At 40.6% G+C, this 21,565-nt stretch overlaps 4 non-coding genes and 2 pseudogenes across 4 annotated transcripts; 1 reads left to right on the top strand and 5 right to left on the bottom strand.

Moving 5' to 3' along the window:
• Window positions 1-6,133: 6,133 nt before the first annotated feature.
• LOC136726876 (U5 spliceosomal RNA) lies at window positions 6,134-6,248 on the top strand. The gene has a single exon (XR_010808256.1). It is a non-coding gene; the product is annotated as a U5 spliceosomal RNA (small nuclear RNA).
• A 13,724-nt stretch (window positions 6,249-19,972) lies between these two features.
• LOC136727292 (uncharacterized) lies at window positions 19,973-20,091 on the bottom strand (annotated as a pseudogene).
• Window positions 20,092-20,312: 221 nt separating this feature from the next.
• On the bottom strand, window positions 20,313-20,431 carry LOC136726551 (uncharacterized; annotated as a pseudogene).
• Window positions 20,432-20,640: 209 nt separating this feature from the next.
• Window positions 20,641-20,759, bottom strand: LOC136727020 (5S ribosomal RNA). Its single transcript, XR_010808387.1, has one exon. It is a non-coding gene; the product is annotated as a 5S ribosomal RNA (ribosomal RNA).
• Window positions 20,760-20,974: 215 nt separating this feature from the next.
• LOC136727014 (5S ribosomal RNA) lies at window positions 20,975-21,093 on the bottom strand. The gene has a single exon (XR_010808382.1). It is a non-coding gene; the product is annotated as a 5S ribosomal RNA (ribosomal RNA).
• A 220-nt stretch (window positions 21,094-21,313) lies between these two features.
• Window positions 21,314-21,432, bottom strand: LOC136727060 (5S ribosomal RNA). The gene has a single exon (XR_010808399.1). It is a non-coding gene; the product is annotated as a 5S ribosomal RNA (ribosomal RNA).
• Between the last annotated feature and the right edge of the window lie 133 nt (window positions 21,433-21,565).

Here is a 21,565-nt window from a genome sequence, read left to right as displayed (position 1 = left end):
AACAATGTGGGGAAGCAATACAAAAGGCATACAGAATGCTAGGGTATATCGTCAAAAGTGTAGAATTTAAGTAATGTTAAGACTGTACAATGCGCTAGACCTCATCTGGAATACTGTGTACAGTTCTGGGCACCACACTTCAAGAAGGATATTGCTGCTTTAGAGACAGTTCAGAGGAGAGCAACCAGACTTATTCCAGGTCTGAAGGGAAAGTCCTACTCGGAGAGACTGAGGGAACTGAACCTTTTCACCCTGGAACAGAGGAGATTACGTGGGGACTTGATCCAAGTCTTCAAAATCATGAAAGGTTCCTCAAACCAGAGGAGCTTTTCCAGATCAGCAGGGACACACGCACCAGGGGACAACAAATGGAAATTGGGCTTCAAGGCATTCAAGATGGAAAGTGGTAGAAGCTGAAAGTTTGAGAACATTTAAAAATAGACTGGATAGGATCCATGGATCACTTAGATATTAATGGACACCAAACGAGCATGATGGGTCGAATGGCCTCCTCTCGTTTGTAAACTTTCTTATATTCTTATGTTCTTATGAATGTTCCCTAAGCATGTTTCAAATGTTCCCTAATTTATGTTACAAATGTGCCTTAGCACCTCTCTCTCTCTCTCTCTCTCTCTCTCTCTGTCTCAATTCAGTGCATTTGTATTGTCAAAGCAATTGGACATGCATACATACATACATACATACATATATATGGAAAATAAACAATATGTGTACATCTCTGCATTAATGGTGCCCTAACAGATGTGCAAGTTACATGACAGACAGACAGACAGACACTCACACACACTTTCACACACACACACACACACACACTTTCACAGACAGACAGACAGACAGACAGACACACACACACACACACACACACTTGTATACCTGACACGTATAGAAGACTGGATAGGGAGATATAAATAGCAATGGGGAGACTCTTGTACTTGGTGTGGCTCTATCCATATAGTGGGGCCAGCAGCCACTTAGCAGGTGTAGCAATAGAAGCTCAGCCTGGGGAGACTGGATTTAGCATTTCCTCTCCATTTTGATAAGTATCCTTAATCATTTCTGCAAAATACTTCTATGATACCTATGTATGTTTTTTACTTGTACTATATTATACTATCAAGTATCAGTGTACACATACAATGTGACCTGTTACATTAATACAGAGGCCACGGAAGGCCAGATCAGTAATAGCCACTGTCCCCTGATATTACACTTTTTTACAATCACTTTGGCACTCATTTCAGAACCTTGATGTCATTTTTCAAAACTCTAGACACTAAACTCACACCCGATGATCAAAATGCACATTTTTCAATTGCTTGGATACAATACACATCAACCTCAGATCATTTGTTCATTGAACTAAAATGATACAACTTAACGTCAAAGTATTACCATTTCAAAATGCAATTCACACATTACATCTGAGATCACTGTCTATTCATTTCATTACAAAGATCTAACTATCAATTGATACAGCTGCTCAAAATGATAAGTGACTGTTGCATTACTCTTAATTCATAGTTTTATGGAAACTGACGAACAGTATTCCATGTTTCGATCATGAAAGTTTCAGGATAATGAGATCCATTGACACCAATAACCGAGGAGCATGAACCAGTTGAACTACATTATCTATGGATGTAATATTTCATCATCATTCATCATCATGTAGCACTTTTCCACACCATGTTTTCAGTGTGGAAGGAAAGTTAGAAATTCTTTCTCTAATACCTGTTTTTCTCTCTTGTATACTTAAGAAAGATAAGGTCAAGCTAGAAGGTCAGGCCAGAAGGTAGTTTGATTTCTGCTTGTTATTTACGATGAGAATCTTGGAGACAATGTCAAACAGTATGATTGAAGTGCCTGCTCCCTAATCCATGTGTTGATCTATGAACTCTGTCCTATAATGATATAAATTCTGCTTAGCTAACTTTTAAGATAACATAGTAATGACTTTCTGATTATAACCAGCTCTTTGATTTTTGTGTATAAAAGCTCTGACTGTTAAAATGAAGGCAGAGCGACTTTGGGATCTTCTTGAGTCACTGTTCCTCTCCACGCTGCGTGTATTAAAGGCATTGCAACTAACGCTCCAACCTGGTTGAAGATGATTGTTCTTCCACATCAGATTTGACATTACTGTACGTATGCAGGCCCTTGTAATTGCTATTCCAATACTGCCAACTGGTTATTGATGATTGATTTCACATTGTGGTACGAGTATCGAGTGAAATGAGTGCTATCCACCCGAGCAACACAGTGATAACATGGAGCCGGCAGGTCATCCAGGTCACAATAGAGGTCAAGCAGTGGGAGGAGGAAGACGTGGTGGTCAAAGGAATGGAAGGGGACATGCACCCCTTCTGAGAGGTGGTCGTGGGCCTCGTCATAGAGGAGGGCTTAGGCCTCACCAGAGAGGCAGCCATGGGCCTCATTTGAGAGGTGTTGGGGGAACGTGGTAGAGGACAAGGCCACGGACCAGACAGCGGCAGCAACAGCAAATAGTGTCCAGTGAAATCCGAGAAATAGTTGTAGAACATGTTGTAAATCATGGCATGACCATGACTGAGGCAGCTACAATGATTCAATCAAACCTCAGAATCAACTCAGGATCAACTGTGGCCTCAATCATCAGAAATGTCCGTACTGAGAAGCGGCAAGTCTTCAGCATGCACTAAACATTAGGCTACTCTCAATTGTCAAATGACTGTATACTGCATACCAATGTGTAGCACAGAGTATAGTGTGCCTTTTGAAAGAAATGCAGACAGAGTGAAGCAGCTGATGACTGAGTATGTTCAGGTATGTTCAGTTTCAAGATGCCTCTTGTGAAAAATGGTTGTGAGAACCTGAACCTGAACACAGGGCTGATGGAAATTTAGAAGTACAGTAATCAATCCTTTGTTTTGCTTTTTACACTAAGCCAGGTGAGGAACACTGCAGTTGACATTTTACTGTAGTTTTGTTCGTTTTTGTAGCTAATTATTTTTGCATGGATTCAAAGAAACCTATGGTGTGATTTGATTGTATTGCATCAATACATTTCAGATTTTGTTCAATGATTCCACTGTGTCTGTAGTATTCTCTCTACTAGTCCTTTTACAGTGATGTATTTATGTGTAGTACCATAATGAAACATGTATCACATATTTTGTACTACAATATTTAATGATTGTACGAACAACTACACAGTGAAACTATCGGTATCTTCTGTGTTACTATGTTACTATGGTATTTCATGATAAATGAGTTATTTGAACCAACAAGTCTGCAAGTGCTAGGTTTCTATAAAGATATGAATGCACAATGCAATGTTTTGAACATTGGACAGCCTGTGTTACAAGTGATGACCGTTTTGAGTTTTGTGTCTAGAGTTTTGAAAAATGACATCAAGGTTCTGAAATTAGTGACAAAGTGATTGTAAAAAACTGTATATTCATCCTATTTAATGTGCTCTTTTAAAATGTACTTTTCTTTTTTATGTTGCCATTTCTGTTCTACCAATGTTTCAGTTGTTAGCCAAAGATTGACAGAGTACATCTCATACACACAGGCCAGACAGCAAAGATTTCTTTTTGAAATTCAATTACAAATGCTGCATGAACTCATCAATACGATTAGAGCTCCTGAAAGCAATATAACTAACTCACTCTACAGCATCTCATTAGCAGTGAAAAGAAACCAAGAAAGTTGGGACAGTCGACTGTTTACCACTATGTAACATCACCTTTTCTTTTAATAACACTTATTAAGCACTTGGGCACTGAAGACACCACTTGGTTAAGTTTAGCAAGCGGGATTTTCCCCCATTCATCCATTATGCATTTCCTCAGCTGCGCAACTGCACAGGGCCTTCGTTGTCTTAATTTGCACTTCATAGTGCGCCACACATTCTCAATTCGGAGACAGGTCAGGACTGCAGGCAGGCCATGCTAGCACCCGCACTCTCTGCCTATGCAACCATGCGCTTGAAATCTGGGCAGAATGTGGTTTGGCGTTATCCTGCTGAAAAATGCAGGTACGTCCCTGGAAAAGACGATGTCTGGATGGCAGCATATGTTGCTCCAAAATGTGTAAATCTCTTTCTGCAAAAATGGTGCCCTCACAGATGTGCGAGTTACATGACAGACACTCATACACACTGTCACACCCATACACACACAAACACACACTTTCACAGACAGACACACGCACACACACACACACACACACACACTTTCACAGACAGACAGACAGACACACACACTTTCACACACAATCACTTTCACAGACAGACACACACACACACTTTCACACAGAGACAGACACACACACACTTACATACATACATACATACATACATACAGTGAGGGAAAAAAGTATTTGATCCCCTGCTGATTTTGTACGTTTGCCCACTGACAAAGAAATGATCAGTCTATAATTTTAATGGTAGGTGTATTTTAGCAGTGAGAGACAGAATAACAACAAGAAAATCCAGAAAAATGCATTTCAAAAAAGTTATAAATTGATTTGCATGTTAATGAGGGAAATAAGTATTTGATCCCCTATCAATCAGCAAGATTTCTGGCTCCCAGGTGTCTTTCATACAGCTGAGATTAGGAGCACTCTCTTAAAGGGAGTGCTCCTAATCTCAGCTCGTTACCTGTATAAAAGACACTTGTCCACAGAAGCAATCAATCAATCAGATTCCAAACTCTCCACCATGGCCAAAGAGCTGTCCAAGGATGTCAGGGACAAGATTGTAGACCTACACAAGACTGGAATGGGCTACAAGACCATCACCAAGCAGCTTGGTGAGAAGGTGACAACAGTTGGTGCGATTATTCGCAAATGGAAGAAACACAAAATAACTGTCAGTCTCCCTCAGTCTGGGGCTCCATGCAAGATCTCACCTCGTGGAGTTTCAATGATCATGAGAACGGTGAGGAATCAGCCCAGAACTACATGGGAGGATCTTGTTAATGATCTCAAGGTAGCTGGGACCATAGTCACCAAGAAAACAATTGGTAACACACTATGCCGTGAAGGACTGAAATCCTGCAGCGCCCGCAAGGTCCCCCTGCTCAAGAAAGCACATGTACAGACCCGTCTGAAGTTTGCCAATGAACATCTGAATGATTCAGAGGAGAACTGGGTGAAAGTGGTCTCAGATGAGACCAAAATCAAGCTCTTTGCCATCAACTCAACTCGCCGTGTTTGGAGGAGGAGGAATGACCCCAAGAACACCATTCCCACCATCAAACATGGAGGTGGAAACATTATGCTTTGGGGCTGTTTTTCTGCTAAGGGGACAGGACAACTGCACCGCATCAAAGGGACGATGGACGGGGCCATGTACCGTCAAATCATGGGTGAGAACCCTAAGCCAGGGCATTGAAAATGGGTCAAATACTTATTTCCCTCATTAACATGCAAATCAATTTTATAACTTTTTTGAAATGCATTTTTCTGGATTTTCTTGTTGTTATTCTGTCTCTCACTGCTAAAATACACCTACCATTAAAATTATAGACTGATCATTTCTTTGTCAGTGGGCAAACGTACAAAATCAGCAGGGGATCAATTACTTTTTTCCCCCACTGTACATACATATATATGGAAAAGAAACATTACAAGTATAAATCACAATAAGATGTAATAAAGTACAGATAAACAAAATGTAATAAAATGTGATCTGTTTGAAAATGCAGGGACGTCACTGGAAAAGATGATGTCTGGATGGCAGCATATGTTGCTCCAAAATGTGTACATCTCTTCTGCAAAAATGGTGCCCTCACAGATGTGCGAGTTACATGACAGACAGACAGACAGACACTCACACACACTGTCACACCCACACACACACTTTCACAGAGAGACATATACACACACACACACACACACACACACACTATCACACAGAGACAGGCACACACACGTACAGACACACACACTAACTTTCACACAGAGACAGACACACACACACACACACACACACATACATACATACATATGGAAAAGAAACAATACTTTTATAAATCACAATAAGATGTAATAAAGTACAGAAAAACTAAATGTAAGAAAATGTGATCTTTAATACACACAAATATGTATGGCTGGTCGGATGCGTCTTGGACTCGGGTTCCTCTTCATTACGTATAACGCTTTTGCCTTTTGCTAAAGCTTTCCGTGGAGGGGATCGTGGGTGAGTTTGTACCATTCTTGGGGGGCTCTGCCTTGTTGGGGCGGAGCTGTGATCCAGGTGAACAGCAGATCGGGCATAGGTGGGCATGTGGGCAGAGGAGTAGGAAGGCCGGTCAAGCAAATAAGCTTGCTAAGGTACGCAGCAGCAGCAAGCAGCCCCCCCATCCAGCCAGCCAGCCAGTCTGGCTGGCAGTGACTGAGTGGTTGACAGACGGCAAGCAACGGAATGTACGTGCTCTGTGATGTCATAGCAGTCAGCTGAGAGAGGCTCGTGATGTCATCGCTGAGCTGGCTGGCTGGCTGGCTCTGTGTGTGTGTGTGTCTGTGTCTGTCTGTTTTTCTGTTTGTCAGTCTGTCTGTCTGTCTCTCTCTCTCTCTCTCTCTCTCTCTCTCAATTCAATTCATTTGTATTGTCAAAGCAATTGGACATACATACACACATACATACATATATGTAGCGTAAGGTACACTTATACATTTCAATTAAAGAAGTGAATTCATAGTATCACCTTATCACGAATCCTGGAGTCTTGTAGAACTCAATTTCTGTAATAATTGGACGCAGACACCAATTCCAAAGATATAAATTGTCAAATTTATTTAAAAACAAAGACTAAATGTAGCACTACACTAATTATACAAAAGGGAAAAACTAATTAAAATTCAACTCTAGATCAACAAATCAAAGACAAATCACTTCCGTGACCAAATCAAAGACCATGGGATCCCATAGGATAACACACAAATCGTTAAACAAAAAAGGTTATAAACACATTGACTACAATACCGGTTAGTAAGACGAAGGTGAGTCTCTCGTTAGTATTATTAGTCAGACATTAAATAACTACGCAGGTTAGTATTTATGTCAGGTAACTTCTCGTTATATATATATCAGTCTCATTTACGTTTAGGTGCCGAGAAAGATCCTATTTGTTACCACAATTTCCCTTAACTGATTATTATTCAATGATTAAGGATAGGCAGGGCCACCAATAATCTAATGTCTATTAACTTGTGTCAATTTCAGACTAAACAGTTAAACAGGAATGAGAAGATATTTCTCGGCGTTGACAGATTTTATTTCTAAAATTATCAACAAAACAGTTTAATGCAACACACATTTATATTTAAGAAAACTAAATGATATTACACATTCTAGAGTTATGAATCACAGATTAACATTTCTAATTGATTTCTCAAATGTCATGAATCACAAACTCCAAACTGTTAAACTTATCTGAACTTCGTCGCAGAGAGGCCTCTCTGGCTTCGGGCTCAGATAACAGCACACGGCACGAGGTCTGTGTGGTTTGGAACAAAGGCAGTCTGGTTCGGCTTTGTCCAAGAACTTCCACTCAGTCGATGCACCTGGAAGTTGGGGTTTCGGGAATGTAGAGTCTTTTCCAAACAGATTTTCCACTGGTTTGAATGCTCCAAGGTTGTGCACAAAATCTTCTTTGTAAGCAGGGTTCCACCGTAGTTACTTGAAGACGAAGTCTTTGAGGAAAGCAGGGCCCTGTTCGTTCCAAGGGTCAAGTTTCTTAAGACTCAAATAGCTATTTAAGTGACTGACACTTTCGTATTCAGTCGACTTAGTCAATTGTCCAGCTGTAAAACTCCACTGATCAGGTGGGTCTGTAAAGTTATTTATTTAATAAAGTCCTTTAAAAGAATTCTTCGTACGGCTCAATCTCCTTCTCCCAGTTTAACTCTTCTGTTGCCGGCAAAGACTTGGTTGGTTTCTGATTCCGGTTCTGGCAACAGAGCTACAGGTTGAGCTGTGGCAGCGAGTTTCTGGTTCAGGTGAGAGAAAGAGAGAGAGAAAGACTGTCCGCTGTTCCTTAAAGTCTGTCAGATCAGTAGGTGATTGGTCCCTGAGTTCTTGAGATTGGATTTCGGTTTCAGCCCCCAGTGTCCTATTGGAGGGGGGCTTGATTTATGACTGATGTCAATCCATGCCATCTTTTGGAAATGCCGGTTGGCCCGGGTTCGTAGCTCTATGTCGGGATTTCGGCTCTCATCCACTTCAAAGAGTTTTTATCACCTACAGGCCCCTTTCTCCAGACATCTCATAGCAGAATTCCAAACTATTTGGCCTCTTCTCGGTGCCATCCTCCCCAAAACTGTCACTTTGATGCAAACCAGTTCCAAGCTGATGAGCTAAGGAAATCTGATAACTTTGGGGGGGGAGAGGTCTTCTTTAGATCCGTGCTTCAGCTCAGAGCCCAAATGCTCTTATCCAAATACACCCAACATAACGCTACATATGTATGTATGTATGTATATATGTGTAGAAGGAAAATTAGAAATTATTTTCTTACACCTGTTTTTCTCTCTTGTATACTTAAGAAAGATACGGTCAAACTAGAAGGTCAGCCCAGAAGATAGTTTGATTTCTGTTTGTTATTTACGATGAGAACCTTGGAGACAATGTCAAACGGTTTGACCTATGTGCCTGTTCCCTAAAACCATGTGTTGACCTATGAACTCTGTTCTATAATGATATATGTTCTGCTTAGTTAGCCTTTAAGATAACATAGTAATGACTTTCTAGCATGTATGGATGTATGTATGTATGTATATATATATATATATATATATATACACTCACCTAAAGGATTATTAGGAACACCTGTTCAATTTCTCATTAATGCAATTATCTAACCAACCAATCACATGGCAGTTGCTTCAATGCATTTAGGGGTGTGGTCCTGGTCAAGACAATCTCCTGAACTCCAAACTGAATGTCTGAATGGGAAAGAAAGGTGATTTAAGCAATTTTGAGCGTGGCATGGTTGTTGGTGCCAGACGGGCCGGTCTGAGTATTTCACAATCTGCTCAGTAACTGGGATTTTCACGCACAACCATTTCTAGGGTTTACAAAGAATGGTGTGAAAAGGGAAAAACATCCAGTATGCAGCAGTCCTGTGGGCGAAAATGCCTTGTTGATGCTAGAGGACAGAGGAGAATGGGCCGACTGATTCAAGCTGATAGAAGAGCAACTTTGACTGAAATAACCACTCGTTACAACCGAGGTATGCAGCAAAGCATTTGTGAAGCCACAACACGTACAACCTTGAGGCGGACGGGCTACAACAGCAGAAGACCCCACCGGGTACCACTCATCTCCACTACAAATAGGAAAAAGAGGCTACAATTTGCACAAGCTCACCAAAATTGGACAGTTGAAGACTGGAAAAATGTTGCCTGGTCTGATGAGTCTCGATTTCTGTTGAGACATTCAGATGGTAGAGTCAGAATTTGGCGTAAACAGAATAAGAACATGGATCCATCATGCCTTGTTACCACTGTGCAGGCTGGTGGTGGTGGTGTAATGGTGTGGGGGATGTTTTCTTGGCACACTTTAGGCCCCTTAGTGCTAATTGTCATCGTTTAAATGCCACGGCCTACCTGAGCATTGTTTCTGACCATGTCCATCCCTTTTTGACCACCATGTACCCATCCTCTGATGGCTACTTCCAGCAGGATAATGCACCATGTCACAAAGGTCGAATAATTTCAAATTGGTTTCTTGAACATGACAATGAGTTCACTGTACTAAACTGGCCCCCACAGTCACCAGATCTCAACCCAATAGAGCATCTTTGGGATGTGGTGGAACGGGAGCTTCGTGCCCTGGATGTGCATCCCACAAATCTCCATCAACTGCAAGATGCTATCCTATCAATATGGGCCAACATTTCTAAAGAATGCTTTCAGCACCTTGTTGAATCAATGCCACGTAGAATTAAGGCAGTTCTGAAGGCGAAAGGGGGTCAAACACAGTATTAGTATGGTGTTCCTAATAATCCTTTAGGTGAGTGTATATATGTATGTATGTATGTATGTATGTCCAATTGCTTTGACAATACAAATGAATTGAATTGAGAGGAAGAGAGAGAGAGAGAGAGAGAGAGACAGACAGACAGACAGACAGCTCAGCGATGACATCACGAGCCTCTCTCAGCTGACTGCTATGACATCACAGAGCACGTACATTCCGTTGCTTGCCGTCTGTCAACCACTCAGTCACTGCTAGCCAGACTGGCTGGCTGGCTGGATGGGGGGGCTGCTTGCTGCTGCTGCGTACCTTAGCAAGCTTATTTGCTTGACCGGCCTTCCTACTCCTCTGCCCACATGCCCACCTATGCCCGATCTGCTGTTCACCTGGATCACAGCTCCGCCCCAACAAGGCAGATCTTCCCAAAAATGGTACAAACTGATCCACGTTCCCCTCCACGGAAAGCTTTAGCCCAAAATAAGGGACACATTCTGTAACAACATAATGGATGCCCACCCAACCTGTGACAAAACTTAGAAAAAAGAAAAACGGTCAGTCCTCCTGGGGGAGGGACACACAGCCACCCTGGCTGCCCAATATGTCAGCGCCTACCACAGCCTGAGGGACACAGTGACACACGAGCACCGGCTGTAAATATAATGTAAATACTCATTTGTAATGCATGTCATTGTATTTCAAAAAAGGAATCTGGAAATAGTAAACCAATTTTCTTTATTTGTATGTATTTAAGATCACATTTTATTACATTTTCTTTTTCTGTACTTGATAACATCTTATTGTGATTCAAAATTCTATTATTTATTTTCCGTATGTATGTATGTATGTATGTATGTATGTATGTGTGGAAGGAAAGTTAGAAATTCTTTTCTCACACCTGTTAATCTCTCTTGTATACTTAAGAAAGATAAGGTCAAGCTAGAAGGTCAGGCCAGAAGGTAGTTTGATTTCTGTTTGTTATTTACGATGAGAACCTTGGAGACTGTCACGGTCTCCCCTGCTTCTACCTTAGTTCACCACCAGAGGTCTCCCTCTCCCAAATACTAGTTTAGTGCTTCTCTTGTCCTTTGTCCAGTCAAACCAGTCTTTCCACATTCTTCCCTACCAGGTGCACCTGTTCTGTCCTCCTCTCCTATCATTGGTCAATCCTTCATTCACCTCGTTCAATCCCTCTCTCCTTCACAGTACACAGTACCCCTCTGTTTCCTAGATTCATCGTGAAGTCTTGCATTCTCTCCTGAATCAATTCTAAGCCTTGTTTCTTGATTGCCTTCCCGTGTATTTTTGACCTCTTGCTTCCTTCTCTCGTTTACCCCTTTCGGATCTCTCTACTAGCCTGTTCGCTTGATCGTTTGACCTGGACTGTCCCTGTTTATGCTCTCTCGTTTTGCCCTTATTGGATTATCTGCTTCAACTCTAAAGCCTGCACTTGGATCCTTTCCTTTTCCTAAAAAAACCTGTGATTCTTATATGTTCAAACCGAATATTGTAAGGGACATATATGCTGCAAAAAACACATATATAAATTGCATAATATTAATGTATTTTTAATCATATATGTCCTACATACAACTAAAGGCATATAGTTTTTGATGAAGTAAAAACATAGGAAAATAGTGCAAATTTAATATGAATGTCCAGCATATGAAGACATGTATAAAACACAGTGCAGTTTAGCAGTATAAGGCTGTACTTAACTCATGCTCTTGCCTTGTCCTAAGTGGAGCCCTATGCCTATAATCAAACATGGTCATATACTGTATAATCAACCTTAGATCAACTGCTCTTTCAAATCCTGTAGGAAAATGAACAGTCCGCATAAAGGTCAGTGATATTTTGACAGCAGATCCTCGAACCAGTTTCTGCACTGTACAATTTCCAAATTTGCCAACTGCATATAAGTGATATTGGTCATCACTGACACAGAGAAAGTGTGAAACCGTGAAAATACTGCCATCTTTCAATATCACAACCGAGTTGTTCCTTTTCTTTGTCTTTGTGTATGTTTGGCTTTGAATGACCTCTCCGTTGATAACTATTCTGTTGTAGTACCTGCCAATAGAGGTCCCAGGTACATCTAGCAATGCATGCAATGCATTCATATTATTTTCAGACACTGGCCTAATCTTTGGCACTCCAAGTGCAAGTCATATCTAGTATAATTCTTTACATGACGTTTACCAGAGGTCATTTCTGTGTAGAATGATTTAATTTCAGGTGAAACATCATTGGATGAGCAGGCCTTAGCTATGCGTGGCAATGCCCGAGACCATGCTACTCTTTTGCAAAGCTGCTGAGGCACTGCATTACTGCTTTTGACTTGCTTGAGCAAGTAGCCATTATAGCTCTCAAACATGAAAGCAGACTGGGCCCAGAGAGGACCCAAATTCTCAACACTCTTAGTCAAATGCAGAAGTGAATGCATATTGTAGGTCACCTGATCTTCGCCATACAAAGACTGAACTGATTTAACATAAAGCTCAAGAGCCTCATGAGCATGGTCAATATCCTCTTGGCTAATGTCTGAACCTAGCAAAATGCTCACACCCTCCACAAGTAGAGCCCAGTGGCAAAGATACCTGTTTGGAAGTATCCCCTCCAGGACTGGCAAACTGTAATATAAAAGCCAGTTCTGTCATTCGTGAGCTTTCCAAAACCTTAGCTCAACAATAGACCGTGGGATTCTGGAAAAAATGCTTAGAGGCTTGATTGCTAAAAGATTTACATCCACTGTTACAGTGTTCAAACCAACATACCATGGTTTACTATAGCTTTTGGAATCAAACCATAAAGTGGCTATTTGCCGGCAAACCCCCAGCAACACACAATGCATGTAATCAGGGACCATGCCATTGATCAGGTCAAAATCTGGCAAGTCCACAATTGGAGATGGCCCTTTTATGCCCAAAATGCTCTGTTCATTATTTTTGGCAATCTCACCTATTTGCACAGTTGTGTCATGATCTCTAAGGAACACCTGGATGAAGACAGTGCCCACACCCATACTCTCCATTAAACTGCTTGAAATTTTGCAGTAAAGGTCGTGCAACAGCATCACATATGGCACATAATGCATAGACCTTTGTCATTTTGATTGAGTGATCTACTGGATCCTGCCACTGAAGACCTGTTTGTCCAAGACTTTTGCATTCCTCCACAAAAGGTTTGAGGAAGCTAGTCATTTGTGGTTTTGATGACCCAAACCACAAGGCACATAGTATGACATTTGTATCTCTTTCCTCTGGGGGTAATTCATTAACAGAGCATAGTAAGGGCCATATGCTGTATTTAGATGACTGGAACACTGGCACTCCATCACAATTGAAAGACAGGGAAAAGAATGAATCACTAACTGATTTCAGATATTTGTACAACTTCCCATCTGAAAAATCTGTTATTCCATCTGTTTTGGTCATTGTAAATATTTGGAATAGGCTCATTCTCCAAAAGAGCTTGAAGTTGATTCCTCAAAGGTATACAAATAAAAAATTGACCCAGCTCTAAACTTTGTCTCACAGATGGTATTCTGATTTGTCTACATAATCTTTAAACTCCTTCTCTAGCATGTACTTGCTACTTGGGATGCTTGCAGCATCCCCACTACATAACCTTAACAGCTTCAGTAGGTCCTCCATTAAAGCCTCTGTTACATTGTGCTTCATGGAAAATGCGAGGATGTTCAGCCAACTGGCATCTGTGACATGGTCATTTGAGGGACCTGAAGACACCAGGTTTGATTGGTTGGTATTCTGTAACAAATGGGAAAGAATCCAAATTTGAGTGATCATAAGCAAAGTGTGTACCAAAAGAAACCTGTTTTACTCTAAATGTTGATATTCTTGTTCAACAATATGGCAAGCTGTTTTGACTGTTATTAATTCCCAGGATGTTCATCAAGATTAAAGCTAGTGTTCACAACCCACCCCACCGTCTACCTGTATGCTCCTTTCACTTTTACAGACACAATAATACATTACATTTTAGCATTGCTGTTGTGCTTAGATTTATATTGGTGTCTTGAGATGGAAGCCATCTCCATAGGCTACAGATGAATATATTATTATGACATAAAATTATTAGCCATGCATAATATTTTACTGACAGTACTAATGCCAGGCTGCTAATTTATAGAATGTCTGTAAACCTAAAATGGGCGACATATCCTGCTGAGGGACACTAACATTGAGACGCTATGGCGAGCAGTGAAAGCATTGCTCTCATTTCTTGGTTTCATGTCGAAAGGGTGTTTGTTGTGAATATTTAGATATGGTGACTTCGTTCATTGTTCAGTTCACGGGCAGCATTTAAAAACAACATGACCAGCTGTAGTGGGAAATCTACTCGCCTTCAGATATGTTTGTCAATGCATTTTACAACATTTTAAACACATTTTTAAAACCTTAAAACTTAACATAACTTAAACTAAACATTATTTGTACAATTATGTTCAACAATAAGTATAATGCCTATTTATGAATATATTATAGTTTATCATATTTAATACACACATTTCTAGGGCCTATAAATTATCAATATGACCAAAACTTTGCTGGAAAAACAAGTTTTGCCTTGTTTTCCACCTGGTCCGAGTACGACGAGGAATCATTCTTTCTTCTTGGCAACTGTTAAAGCAACACAATTTTCGTTTCGCCATTTTGCATAATAGAAAACACATCGCTACATGTAGGCAAGTGAATTAGGGCCATAAGACCATACAATATGCCGATTGGTTGATGTTTGAACTGCTGCGCGGGATCCAATAGAAATCCAGATCACTGACTCATTGAAGCAGCCAGACAGCGGTAAAACGGGCCGTTGCTTTAAGTTTCAACAGAGGTTTCAGATCGATTAAACATGGATTTCTAACGTCACCCCGAAGGAAAGAATAATTGTATCTTGTTGTAATTATTACTCAGGGATTTGTGTTGATTCAGGTTGGTTCATTTAGTAATTTATAAGCAAAGTAGTTGGTTTGTTCAATAAGACAACAGTTGCAAGAGTTAAGGTTACCTTGCTAGGAGCTAACTGAGCCAGCAACAACTTTGATATTGCCCTTGCTTCGTGTATTTAGGTAACGTGAACTGGATTCATGTATTTGTTGGTTTATGTTGAATGGGTATTATACCGTTAACATTAGACTACATTTACTTTTTTTACTGTCAAGCGATTCAGTTTTGAATCTATTTCATTACACAAATCTACCTACGTTGGTCAGGGGCGGGTGGGTTAATTGAGTTAAAATATTTGAATCGCGTTAGTTTCTCACAACTAACGTTAATGAATCAGATTACCGCGTTAAATCGACAGCCCTCATTATCGATTGTACTAATCTTTCACAGATCTGCAGCTAACTTGCATGCAGCTGACATTTAGCTGGCCTAGCATTATGTCTGTGTCTGGCAAACTGGTCTTACAAAGCAAAAATGATGCCCATGACGCTACAATCAGACTCACAAGACACAAAACTGTGACCTTCCCATGTGAGATCTGATGAAACAGCCGTGATCTAAATTCACTAAAAGCCAAACTCTTCTAAAGCCCAAGGTGTGATGAGAAAGTTTGCAGTGGTCCAATGGGTCAGTGGGGAGGATGCTGGGATGTATAGCGAGGTGGAAACCGAAGCCATACGTAAATATGATGACACCAAGATGGATGACGATGGATACCCGCAAACTGACTGTTCAGCTGCTGTGGAATGGCAGAAAGGGAAAAAGCCAAAACATGGCTGGCCAGTGTACGCTGCCTCTATCAAGTTCGTGAGCAGTAAGTAGACCTATCTAATGCATTTTGTTTTTACACTGTCGGGGCCAATAAATAATGTGAAGCTGTTATGATACACGGATATACGGATTCAGATGAAACTGATGTTGAGAATACACCGGTAAGACTGTTTGTATTCCACTGTCACCGAATGAATGTCATGCATATAATCACACACCATTTACTTAAGTACCAATTCACATAATAATACATTTGAACTTAAAAAACAAAGAAATCTGGTATTAAATCTAGGCTAAGTCCTACTGTTATTTAGAACAGTAAAACCAGCAGTGACAAAAAGTCTATGCAAGGGAAGTCAATCACCTTCATTTATATAGCGCTTTTAACAATATGAATTGTTTGAAAGCAGCTTTCCAGTGATAAGAAATGAAAGTGACAGAGATTGTTTTGGCTTTACAGCAGCTCTAGAATAAAGTTATTGTCCAGCTCAAGTTAGTTTTGATTGATTGACTTGCATGCGAAGATCATTAGTTATTAACGACAACGTTGTAACAGAAAACCCTTAACGCGCTCCGGCCGCCCATCCGCACAAAACAGAGCCTGGTGGCTCAACAACGCGCTCCCGGAAATAGGTTCCAAGGTGCGAGCGATTATCCGCTATCTGTGCGCAAACATACGCAACCTCTGCGCAAACACCGACAACAAAGTAACCTTCTTGTTTTTGCACCTGACTATGTCCAAAATATGCATGTCATTAAGAACTGTGGTAACACTTTATTTGAATAGTCCAGAATGATGCATTAGTTAAGCATAAGTACACTAGTAATTCTGATTAGTAAGGACATATTACCCATTATTTAACATGTATTAAACATTTGAAGGATCAACATTCTTTCATATTAACAACTTAGCAAACCATATTATTTGTGTGTAGTAATGTACCTCACCATCTATTATGTTAACTGGACTATGTTTAGTTATCTTCTACTCATTGATTAGCATATTCTGTCTTGATAATCTCTGAATTGTGTTCAGGGGACGGGGTTTATGTCAATTCTAGGGTTAGTGATGTCACTAACCCAGCCGTTTGTTGTAGTCCTTAAAAAACGATTTCTTTAACAGCAAATATCTCCCTTTGCTTTGAACTTTGAGCTTCGTAACTTTGCAGATGTTGTTTATGCTCAAACAGCAACATTACACACTAACTAAAGTTAGAAAAGTGAAATCATATTCAAGCACCCCGTTAAAGCTCTGATTTCAGAGAGAAGCGCAGAGAGCTGCTATTTGATTTGCGCTCATTTCATTCCTAAAGTTTACACACATTCATTTCACACGGACATTATTGCCTAGTGATTTCAGACATTTAAGTTTCGTGATATGATCCCCTGGCTCACCTGTTATCCATCAAACACAAGCTGTGACTGTCTCAGCCTTAGCCGCATATTATTCGGCAAAATTATTCGTTATTGGTTTTGAAGCCATTATCCGTGCCTTTCCGAATAAGGTATTGTGCTTCGGGACACCCCTAGTGTAAATCTTTACAACAGGGAGTCCAATTCTCTTTAGTACTGTGTTGTTGGCAGTTTAGCCATAATTATTGCCTTATTCTAGGCCAATAAACATAAATATCACTGAATTAGTGCAATAATTAATGTGAATATAACTTTCACTTTAGAACAGGCGGTCAAATTGTCTTTCTTACAATATTTGAGCAATTTATAACTGTAAAACCAGCACTAATTAAACATAGTTACTAGCTTCATATTGTTCAGTTAATTTAATAGATACATTATGTATAAGGTACACTTATAAATTTCAATTAAAGAAGTGAATTTATAGTATTACCTTATCACGAATCCTGGAGTCTTGTAGAACTCAATTTCTGTAATAATTGGACGCAGACAGATATAAATTGTCAAATTTATTCAAAAACAAAGACTAAATGTAGCACTACACTAATTATACAAAAGGGAAAAACTAATTAAAATTCAACTCTAGATCAACAAATCAAAGACAAATCACTTCCGTGACCAAATCAAAGACCATGGGATCGCATATGATAACACACAAATCTTTAAACAAAAAAGGTTATAAACACATTGACTACAACACCGGTTAGTAAGACGAAGGTGAGTCTCTCATTAGTATTGTTAGTCAGACATTAAATAACTACGCAGGTTAGTATTTATGTCAGGTAACTTCTCGTTATATATATATATATATATATCAGTCTCATTAACGTTTAGGTACAGAGAAAGATCCTATCATTACTTGTTACCACAATTTCCCTTAACTGATTATTATTCAATGATTAAGGATAGGCAGGGCCACCAATAATCTAATGTCTATTCACTTGTGTCAATTTCAGACTAAACAGTTAAACAGGAATGAGAAGATATTTCTCAGCGTTGACAGATTTTATTTCTAAAATTATCAACAAAACAGTTGAATGCAACACACATTTATATTTAAGAAAACTAAATGATATTACACATTCTAGAGTTATGAATCACAGATTAACATTTCTAATTGATTTCTTAAATGTCATGAATCACAAACTCCAAACTGTTAAACTTATGTGAACTTCGTCGCAGAGAGGCCTCTCTGGCTTCGGGCTCAGATAACAGCACACGGCACGAGGTCCGTGTGGTTTGGAACAAAGGCAGTCCGGTTCGGCTTTGTCCAAGAACTTCCACTCAGTCGATGCACCTGGAAGTTGGGGTTTCGCGAATGTAGAGTCTTTTCCAAACAGATTTTCCATTGGTTTGAAGGCTCCAAGGTTGTGCACAAAATCTTCTTTGTAAGCAGGGTTCCACCGTAGTTACTTGAAGACAAAGTCTTTGAGGAAAGCAGGGCCCTGTTTGTTCCAAGGGTCAAGTTTCTTAAGACTCAAATAGCTATTTAAGTGACTGACACTTTCGTATTCAGTCGACTTAGTCAATTGTCCAGCTGTAAAACTCCACTGATCAGGTGGGTCTGTGAAGTTATTTATTTAATAAAGTCCTTTAAAATAATTCTTCGCTCAATCTCCTTCTCATAGTTTAACTCTTCTGTTGCCGGCAAAGACTTGGTTGGTTTCTGATTCCGGTTCTGGCAACAGAGCTACAGGTTGAGCTGTGGCAGCGAGTTTCTGGTTCAGGTGAGAGAGAGAGAGAGAGAAAGACTGTCCGCTGTTCCTTATAGTCTGTCAGATCAGTAGGTGATTGGTCCCTGAGTTCTTGAGATTGGATTTCGGTTTCAGCCCCCAGTGTCCTATTGGAGGGAGGCTTTATTTATGACTGATGTCAATCCATGCCATCTTTTGGAAATGCCGGTTGGCCTGGGTTCGTAGCTCTATGTCGGGATTTCGGCTCTCATCCACTTCAAAGAGTTTTTATCACCTACAGGCCCCTTTCTCCAGACATCTCATAGCAGAATTCCAAACTATTTGGCCTCTTCTCGGTGCCATCCTCCCCAAAACTGTCACTTTGATGCAAACCAGTTCCAAGCTGATGAGCTAAGGAAATCTGATAACTTTGGGGGGGGAGAGGTCTTCTTTAGATCAGTGCTTCAGCTCAGAGCCCAAATGCTCTTATCCAAATACACCCAACATAACGCTACATATGTATGTATGTATGTATATATGTGTAGAAGGAAAATTAGAAATTATTTTCTTACACCTGTTTTTCTCTCTTGTATACTTAAGAAAGATACGGTCAAGCTAGAAGGTCAGCCCAGAAGATAGTTTGATTTCTGTTTGTTATTTACGATGAGAACCTTGGAGACATTGTCAAACGGTATGACCTACGTGCCTGTTCCCTAAAACCATGTGTTGACCTATGAACTCTGTTCTATAATGATATATGTTCTGCTTAGTTAGCCTTTAAGATAACATAGTAATGACTTTCTAGCATGTATGGATGTATGTATGTATGTCTATATATATATATATATATATATATATATATATGTATGTATGTCCAATTGCTTTGACAATACAAATGAATTGAATTGAGAGGAAGAGAGAGAGAGAGAGAGAGAGAGACAGACAGACAGACAGACAGCTCAGCGATGACATCACGAGCCTCTCTCAGCTGACTGCTATGACATCACAGAGCACGTACATTCCGTTGCTTGTCGTCTGTCAACCACTCAGTCACTGCTAGCCAGACTGTCCCTAAGACAAAGTGTACAATACTTCAATTATATCTCCTCCAGACAGATAAAGAGTATTAAGAGCTACGATGAAGATACCCAGGAGACGTAAAAAGCTTGCATCACCTGGTATTTCCTGGAGGTCACCCATCCAAGTACTAACCAGGCCCTGGCCCGTTTAGTTTCCAAGGTCTGACGAGACCGGGCACGTTCAGGACGGTGTGGCCGCAAGCCGAGATGCCTGGCTGCATGATGTCTCTTAAAGGCTGGCGGGTATTGACGGAATTTCCAGCAAAAAATAAAAAATAAAAAAATAAAAAAATGGAGGGAAAAATAACAGTGCAGGAAAGGGTGTTGAAAGTAGCCGGGAACGTGTACAATTCTTCAATTATATCTCCTCCAGACAGAAAGAGAGTATTAAGAGCTACGATGAAGTTACCCAGGAGACGTAAAAAGCTTGCAGCACCTGGTATTTCTAGGAGATCTCCCATCCAAGTACTGACCAGGCCATGCCCCGTTTAGCTTCCGAGATCTGACGAGACGGGGTGCGTTCAGGACGGTGTGGCCGCAAGCCGAGAGGCCTGGCTGCATGATGTCTCTTAAAGGCTGACGGGTGTTGACGGAACTTCCAGCAAATAAAAAAAGAAAAATGGAGGGAAAAATATCAGTTCAGCAAAGGGTGTTGAAAGTAGCCGGGTACGTGTACATTTCTTCAATTATATCTCCTCCAGACAGAAAGAGAGTATTAAGATCTACGATGATGTTACCCAGGAGACGTATAAAGCTTGCAGCACCTGGTATTTCCAGGAGGTCACCCATCCAAGTACTGACCAGGCCCTGCCCTGTATAGCTTCCGAGATCTGATGAGATCGGTCGCGTTCAGGACGGCGTGGCCGCAAGCCGAGACGCCTGGCAGCATGATGTCTCTTAAAGGCGGGCGGGTTTTGACGGACCTTCCAGCAAAAAAAAAAAGAAAAATGAAAAATGGAGGGAAAAATATCAGTGCAGCAAAGGGTGTTGAAAGTTGCCGGGTACGTGTACATTTCTTCAATTGTATCTTCTCCTGACAGAAAGAGAGTATTAAGAGCTACAATGAAGTTACTCAGGAGACTAAAAAGCTTGCAGCACCAGGTATTTCCAGAAGGTCTCCCATCCAAGTACTGACCAGGTCTTGCCCCGTTTAGCTTCCGAGATCTGATGAGATCGGGCGCGTTCAGGACGGTGTGGCCGCAAACCTAGAGGCCTGGCTGCATGATGTCTCTAAAAGGCTGGCGGGTATTGACGGAACATCCAAGAAATTTAAAAAAAAAAAAAATAGAAAAATGGAGGGAAAAATATCAGTGCAGGAAAGGGTGTTGAATGTAGCCGGGTACGTGTACAATACTTCAATTATATCTCCTCCAGACAGAAAGAGAGTATTAAGAGCTACGATGAAGTTACCCAAGTGACGAAAAAAGCTTGCAGCACCTGGTATTTCCAGGAGGTCACCCATCCAAATACTGACCAGGCCCTGCCCCGTTCAGCTTCCGAGATCTGACGAGATCGGGCGCGTTCAGGACGGTGTGGCCGCAAGCCAAGAGGCCTGGATGTATGAAGTCTCTTAAAGGCTGGCGGGTATTGACGGAAGTTCCAGCAAAAAAAAAAGAAATAAGAAAAATGGAGGGAAAAATATCAGTGCAGCAAAGGGTGTTAAATGTAGCTGGGTAC

This window comes from Amia ocellicauda, unplaced genomic scaffold (assembly GCF_036373705.1).
Source record: "Amia ocellicauda isolate fAmiCal2 unplaced genomic scaffold, fAmiCal2.hap1 HAP1_SCAFFOLD_26, whole genome shotgun sequence".
Classification (NCBI taxonomy): domain Eukaryota; kingdom Metazoa; phylum Chordata; class Actinopteri; order Amiiformes; family Amiidae; genus Amia; species Amia ocellicauda.
Note: the sequence above shows the minus strand (reverse complement) of the source record. Positions and strands in the feature narration are given on the sequence as shown.